Below are 7,109 nucleotides of genomic sequence, written 5' to 3'. Positions count from 1 at the left end.
TGTGTGACTTGGAGGGGAACTTGCAGGTGGTGGTGTTCCCAAATACCTGCTGCCCTTGTCCTTCCAGTTAGTAGAGGTCACAGGTTTGGAAGGTGCTGTCTAAGGAGCCTTGGTGCATTGCTGCAGTGCATCTTGTAGATGGTACACACTGCTGCCACTGTGCGTCGGTGGTGAAGGGAGTGAATGTTTGTAGATGGGGTGCCAATCGAGCGGGCTGCTTTGTCCTGGATGGTGTCGAGCTTCTTGAGTGTTGTTGGAGCTGCACCCATCCAGGCAACTGGAGAGTATTCCATCACACTCCTGACTTGTGCCTTGTAGATGGTGGACAGGCTTTGGGGAGTCAGGAGGTGAGTTACTCGCCTCAGGATTCCTAGCCTCTGACCTGCTCTTGTAGCCACGGTATTTATATGGCTACTCCAGTTCAGTTTCTGGTCAATGGTAACCCCCAGGATGTTGATAGTGGGGGATTCAGCGATGGTAATGCCGTTGAATGTCAAGGGGAGATGGTTAGATTCTCTCTTGTTGGAGATGGCCATTGAATAGGATTTGTGTGGCACAAATGTTACTTGCCACTTATCAGCCCAAGCCTGGGTGTTATCCAGGTCTTGCTGCATTTCTACACGGACTGCTTCAGTATCTGAGGAGTCCCGAATGGTGCTGAACATTGTGCAATCATCAGCGAACATCCCCACTTCTGACCTTATGATTGAAGGTAGGTCATTGATGAAGCAGCTGAAGATGGTTGGGCCTAGGACACTATCCTGAGGAACTCCTGCAGTGATGTCCTGGAGCTCAGATGATTGATCTCCAACAACCACAGCCATCTTCCTTTGCGCTAGGTATGACTCCAGCCAGCGGAGGATTTTCCCCCTGATTCCCATTGGCCTCAGTTTCGCTAGGGCTCCTTGATGCCATACTCGGTCAAATGCTGCCTTGATGTCAAGGGCAGTCACTCTCACCTCACCTCTTGAATTCAGCTCTTTTGTCCATGTTTGAACTAAAGCTGTAATGAGGTCAGGAGCTGAGTGGCCCTGGCAGAACCCAAACTGAGCGTCACTGAGCAGGTTATTGCTAAGTGCCGCTTGATGGCACTGTTGATGACACCTTCCATCAATTTACTGATGATTGAGAGTAGGCTGATGGGGCTGTAATTGGCCGGGTTGGACCTGTCCTGCTTTTTGTGTACAGGACATACCTGGGCAATTTTCCACATTGCAGGGTAGATGCCAGTGTTGTAGCAGTACTGGAACAGCTTGGCTAGGGGCGCAGCAAGTTCTGGAGCACAGGTCGTCAGTACTATTGCCGGAATATTGTCAGGGCCCATAGCTTTTGCAGTATCCAGTGCCTTCAGTTGTTTCTTGATATCACGCGGAGTGAATCAAATTGGCTGAAGTCTGGCATCTGCGATGCTGGGGACTTCAGGAGGAGGCCGAGATGGATCATCAACTCGGCACTTCTGGCTGAAGATTGTTGCAAATGCTTCAGCCTTATCTTTCGCACTGATGCGCCGGGCTCCCCCATCATTGAGGATGGGGATATTTGTGGAGCCACCTCCTCCAGTTAGTTGTTTACTTGTCCACCACCATTCACGGATGGATGTGGCAGGACTGCAGAGCTTAGATCTGATCCGTTGGTTATGTGATTGCTTAGCTCTGTCTATCGCATGCTGCTTACGCAGCTTGGCACGCAGATAGTCCTATGTTGTATCTTCACCAGGTTGACACCTCATTTTGAGGTATGCCTGGTGCTGCTCCTGGCATGCCCTCCTGCACTCTTCATTGAACCAGGCTTGGTCTCCTGGCTTGATGGTAATGGGAGAGTGGGAGATATGCCGGGCCATGAGTTTACAGATTGTGGTTGAGTACAATTCTGCTGCTGCTGATGGCCCACAGCGCCTCATGGATGCCCAGTTTTGCATTGCTAGATCTGTTCGAAATCTATCCCATTCAGCACGGTGATAGCACCACACAACACGAAGGACGGTATCCTCAATGTGAAGGTGGGACTTCGTCTCCACAAGGACTGTGCGGTGGTCACTCCTAACAATACTGTCATGGACAGAAGCATCTGCGGCAGGTGGGGGGGGGGGAACCAACACGAGGGAAAAACATACTTGACCTCGTCCTCACCAATCTGCCTGCCGCAGACCCAGTTTAGCAGCTATGTCCTTTAGGACTCGGCCGCTCGGTCAGTACTGGTGCTACCGAGCCACTCTTGGTGATGGACATTGAAGTCCCCCACCCAGAGTACATTTTGTGCCCTTGCCATCCTCAGTGCTTCCTCCAAGTGGTGCTTAACGTGGTGGAGTACTGAATCATCAGCTGAGGGAGGGTGGTAGGTGGTAATCAGTAGGAGGTAACCTTGCCCATGTTTGACCTGATGCCATGAGACTTCATGGGGTCCAGAGTCGATGTTGAGGACTCCCAGGGCAACTCCCTCCCTACTGTATACCACTGTGCCACCACCTCTGCTGGGTCTGTCCTGCCGGTGGGACAGGACATACCCAGGGATAGTGATTGCAGTGTCTGGGACATAGTCTGTTAGGTATGATTCCGTGAGTATGACTATGTTAGGCTGTTGCTTGACTAGTCTGTGGGACAGCTCTCCCAACTTTGGCACAAACCCCCAGAGGTTAGTAAGGAGGACTTTGCAAGGTCGACAGGGCTGGGTTTGCTGTTGTCGTTTCCGGTGCCTGGGTCGATGCCGGGTGGTCCGTCCGGTTTCATTCCTTTTTATTGACTTTGTAGCAGTTAGGTACAACTGAGTGGCTTGCTCGGCCATTTCAGAGGGCATGTAAGAGTTAACCACATTGCTGTGGGTCTGTAGTCACATGTAGGCCAGACCAGGTAAGGACAGCAGATTTCCTTCCCTAAAGGACATTAGTGAACCAGATGGGTTTTTACAACAATCGACAATGGTTTCATGGCCATCATTAGACTAGCTTTTAATTCCAGATTTATTAATTAAATTCAAATTCCACCTTCTGCTGTGAAATACCCTGGGTCTCTGGGTTACTAGTCCAGTGATAATACCACTGTGCCACCACCTACCCGTGGTGTCAGATTCCTCTTCCGAAGTAAACACTGACATAAAGTAGGAGGAGGAAGGGAGGAGCAGCCGACAGATACACATTCCAGATGAGCTGTCCATGAGTGCCTAATACAACTCCAGTTCACCTGAGTGTAACCCCAGATGCCATTGGACAACAGTTGCATACCTATCACTCAATTACAGAGTATCACAGCATCCTCTCAGCAAATAAAAGCCACCATAGAACAACCATTCCAGACCAACTTTATCCAACAAAACATCCAATATTCCATGCAAAACTCAACGAATCAACCTTGTGCATTCCCTTAGCATTTATCTTGTGGCTGCCTTTGCCTGGCCTAGTGCTGCAGTATGACTGGTGGAAGGCTGCTGCTCTCCAGTGGGGAGACTGCAGTTGGCTTTGCAGAGCACCCTTGAGCAGCTCTGGCCGAGAAGACTTCAGACTGGACCTCCTTGGAACAGGTTGCAGCAGTCTGGCTAGCTGGCTGGCAGGCAACTGCAAGCGCACTGGCAGAGTGCAGTGACGCAGCAGTCTGGCTAGCTGGCTGGCAGGCAACTGCAAGCGCACTGGCAGAATGCAGTGACGCAGCAGTCTGGCTAGCTGGCTGGCAGGCAACTGCAAGCGCACTGGCAGAGTGCAGTGACGCAGCAGTCTGGCTAGCTGGCTGGCAGGCAACTGCAAGCGCACTGGCAGAGTGCAGTGACGCAGCAGTCTGGCTAGCTGGCTGGCAGGCAACTGCAAGCACACTGGCAGAGTGCAGTGACAGGCAGATGAATGTTATTAACCTGAAAGAGGACAGCAGTATCATGCTCCATGGTGCCACTGCAACCTCCATTGTGTTGAGAACAGACTGGTGTGGGTCTGAGATGCCCTACAATGCCTCTATTTACTAGCAAGCTGCAAAACATTTGCAGTGAAATAAAGAATCAGCTGCTTTCCTTGTGCTGATGTCACTATATTTCACAGGGAGTGAACGTAAATGTTTTTACTTAACTATTATCTGCATATCTCAGATTTCAACATACAGGACAATTCAGAACACTTGAGTGTGACTATTCAGTTATATAATTTAACTTAATTCCCAAGATCTGATCAATTAATTGGACACATATTATAATGATAAATTAACAAAATGGCATTTTAATACTAATTAATCTAGACCTACTTTATAGTTGATTAATTTAAATTAAATTAAAAACTTATCAGTATACACACCCACATGACATCTTGTCCTGTGATGTCACTTTGCAATCTTTTCTTCCTGCCCAGTTCAAAAAGTCAGTCTGATCACAGTGCTGTTCCTCTCCCGGGTCTCCCTCCGTGTGCTGTTCCTCTCCCGGGTCTCTCTCGGTGTGCTGTTTCTCTCCCGGGTCTCCCTCCGTGTGCTGTTCCTCGCCCGGGTCTCTCTCCGTGTGCTGTTCCTCGCCCGGGTCTCCCACCGTGTGCTGTTCCTCTCCCGGGTCTCCCTCCGTGTGCTGTTACTCTCCCGGGTCTCCCTCCGTGTGCTGTTTCTCTCCCGGGTCTCCCTCCGTGTGCTGTTTCTCTCCCGGGTCTCCCTCCGTGTGCTGTTTCTCTCCCGGGTCTCCCTCCGTGTGCTGTTTCTCTCCCGGGTCTCCCTCCGTGTGCTGTTTCTCTCCCGGGTCTCCCTCCGTGTGCTGTTTCTCTCCCGGGTCTCCCTCCGTGTGCTGTTTCTCTCCCGGGTCTCCCTCCGTGTGCTGTTTCTCTCCCGGGTCTCCCTCCGTGTGCTGTTTCTCTCCCGGGTCTCCCTCCGTGTGCTGTTTCTCTCCCGGGTCTCCCTCCGTGTGCTGTTTCTCTCCCGGGTCTCCCTCCGTGTGCTGTTTCTCTCCCGGGTCTCCCTCCGTGTGCTGTTTCTCTCCCGGGTCTCCCTCCGTGTGCTGTTTCTCTCCCGGGTCTCCCTCCGTGTGCTGTTTCTCTCCCGGGTCTCCCTCCGTGTGCTGTTTCTCTCCCGGGTCTCCCTCCGTGTGCTGTTTCTCTCCCGGGTCTCCCTCCGTGGGCTGTTTCTCTCCCGGGTCTCCCTCCGTGGGCTGTTTCTCTCCCGGGTCTCCCTCCGTGGGCTGTTTCTCTCCCGGGTCTCCCTCCGTGGGCTGTTTCTCTCCCGGGTCTCCCTCCGTGTGCTGTTTCTCTCCCGGGTCTCCCTCCGTGGGCTGTTTCTCTCCCGGGTCTCCCTCCGTGGGCTGTTTCTCTCCCGGGTCTCTCTCCGTGTGCTGTTCCTCGCCCGGGTCTCCCTCCGTGTGCTGCTTCTCTCCCGGGTCTCTCTCCGTGTGCTGCTTCTCTCCCGGGTCTCTCTCCGTGTGCTGCTTCTCTCCCGGGTCTCTCTCCGTGTGCTGTTTCTCTCCCGGGTCTCTCTCCGTGTGCTGTTTCTCTCCCGGGTCTCTCTCCGTGTGCTGTTTCTCTCCCGGGTCTCCTTCCGTGTGCTGTTTCGCTCCCGGGTCTCCTTCCGTGTGCTGTTCCTCTCCCGGGTCTCCTTCCGTGTGCTGTTCCTCTCCCGGGTCTCTCAATGTGCAAATCCTCTCCCGGGTCTCTCAATGTGCAAATCCTCTCCCGGGTCTCTCAATGTGCAAATCCTCTCCCGGGTCTCTCAATGTGCAAATCCTCTCCCGGGTCTCTCCATGTGCAGTTTCTCTCCCGGGTCTCTCTCCGTGTGCTGTTCCTCGCCCGGGTCTCCCTCCGTGTGCTGTTCCTCGCCCGGGTCTCTCTCCGTGTGCTGTTCCTCGCCCGGGTCTCTCTCCGTGTGCTGTTCCTCGCCCGGGTCTCCCTCCGTGTGCTGTTTCTCTCCCGGGTCTCCCTCCGTGTGCTGTTTCGCTCCCGGGTCTCCTTCCGTGTGCTGTTTCTCTCCCGGGTCTCTCTCCGTGTGCTGTTTCTCTCCCGGGTCTCTCTCCGTGTGCTGTTTCTCTCCCGGGTCTCTCTCCGTGTGCTGTTTCTCTCCCGGGTCTCTCTCCGTGTGCTGTTTCTCTCCCGGGTCTCTCTCCGTGTGCTGTTTCTCTCCCGGGTCTCTCTCCGTGTGCTGTTCCTCTCCCGGGTCTCCTTCCGTGTGCTGTTCCTCTCCCGGGTCTCCTTCCGTGTGCTGTTCCTCTCCCGGGTCTCCTTCCGTGTGCTGTTCCTCTCCCGGGTCTCCTTCCGTGTGCTGTTCCTCTCCCGGGTCTCCTTCCGTGTGCTGTTCCTCTCCCGGGTCTCTCTCCGTGTGCTGTTTCTCTCCCGGGTCTCTCTCCGTGTGCTGTTTCTCTCCCGGGTCTCTCTCCGTGTGCTGTTTCTCTCCCGGGTCTCTCTCCGTGTGCTGTTTCTCTCCCGGGTCTCTCTCCGTGTGCTGTTTCTCTCCCGGGTCTCTCTCCGTGTGCTGTTTCTCTCCCGGGTCTCTCTCCGTGTGCTGTTCCTCGCCCGGGTCTCTCTCCGTGTGCTGTTCCTCGCCCGGGTCTCCCTCCGTGTGCTGTTCCTCGCCCGGGTCTCTCTCCGTGTGCTGTTCCTCGCCCGGGTCTCTCTCCGTGTGCTGTTCCTCGCCCGGGTCTCCCTCCGTGTGCTGTTTCTCTCCCGGGTCTCCCTCCGTGTGCTGTTTCGCTCCCGGGTCTCCTTCCGTGTGCTGTTTCTCTCCCGGGTCTCCCTCCGTGTGCTGTTTCGCTCCCGGGTCTCCCTCCGTGTGCTGTTTCTCTCCCGGGTCTCCCTCCGTGTGCTGTTTCTCTCCCGGGTCTCCCTCCGTGTGCTGTTTCGCTCCCGGGTCTCCTTCCGTGTGCTGTTTCGCTCCCGGGTCTCCTTCCGTGTGCTGTTTCGCTCCCGGGTCTCCTTCCGTGTGCTGTTTCGCTCCCGGGTCTCCTTCCGTGTGCTGTTTCGCTCCCGGGTCTCCCTCCGTGTGCTGTTTCGCTCCCGGGTCTCCCTCCGTGTGCTGTTTCTCTCCCGGGTCTCCCTCCGTGTGCTGTTTCGCTCCCGGGTCTCCTTCCGTGTGCTGTTTCTCTCCCGGGTCTCCCTCCGTGTGCTGTTTCTCTCCCGGGTCTCCCTCCGTGTGCTGTTTCGCTCCCGGGTCTCCTTCCGTGTGCTGTTTCTCTCC

This window comes from Heterodontus francisci, chromosome 3, assembly GCF_036365525.1.
Source record: "Heterodontus francisci isolate sHetFra1 chromosome 3, sHetFra1.hap1, whole genome shotgun sequence".
NCBI classification, from domain to species: Eukaryota; Metazoa; Chordata; class Chondrichthyes; order Heterodontiformes; family Heterodontidae; genus Heterodontus; species Heterodontus francisci.
This window is presented reverse-complemented; position numbering follows the sequence as displayed.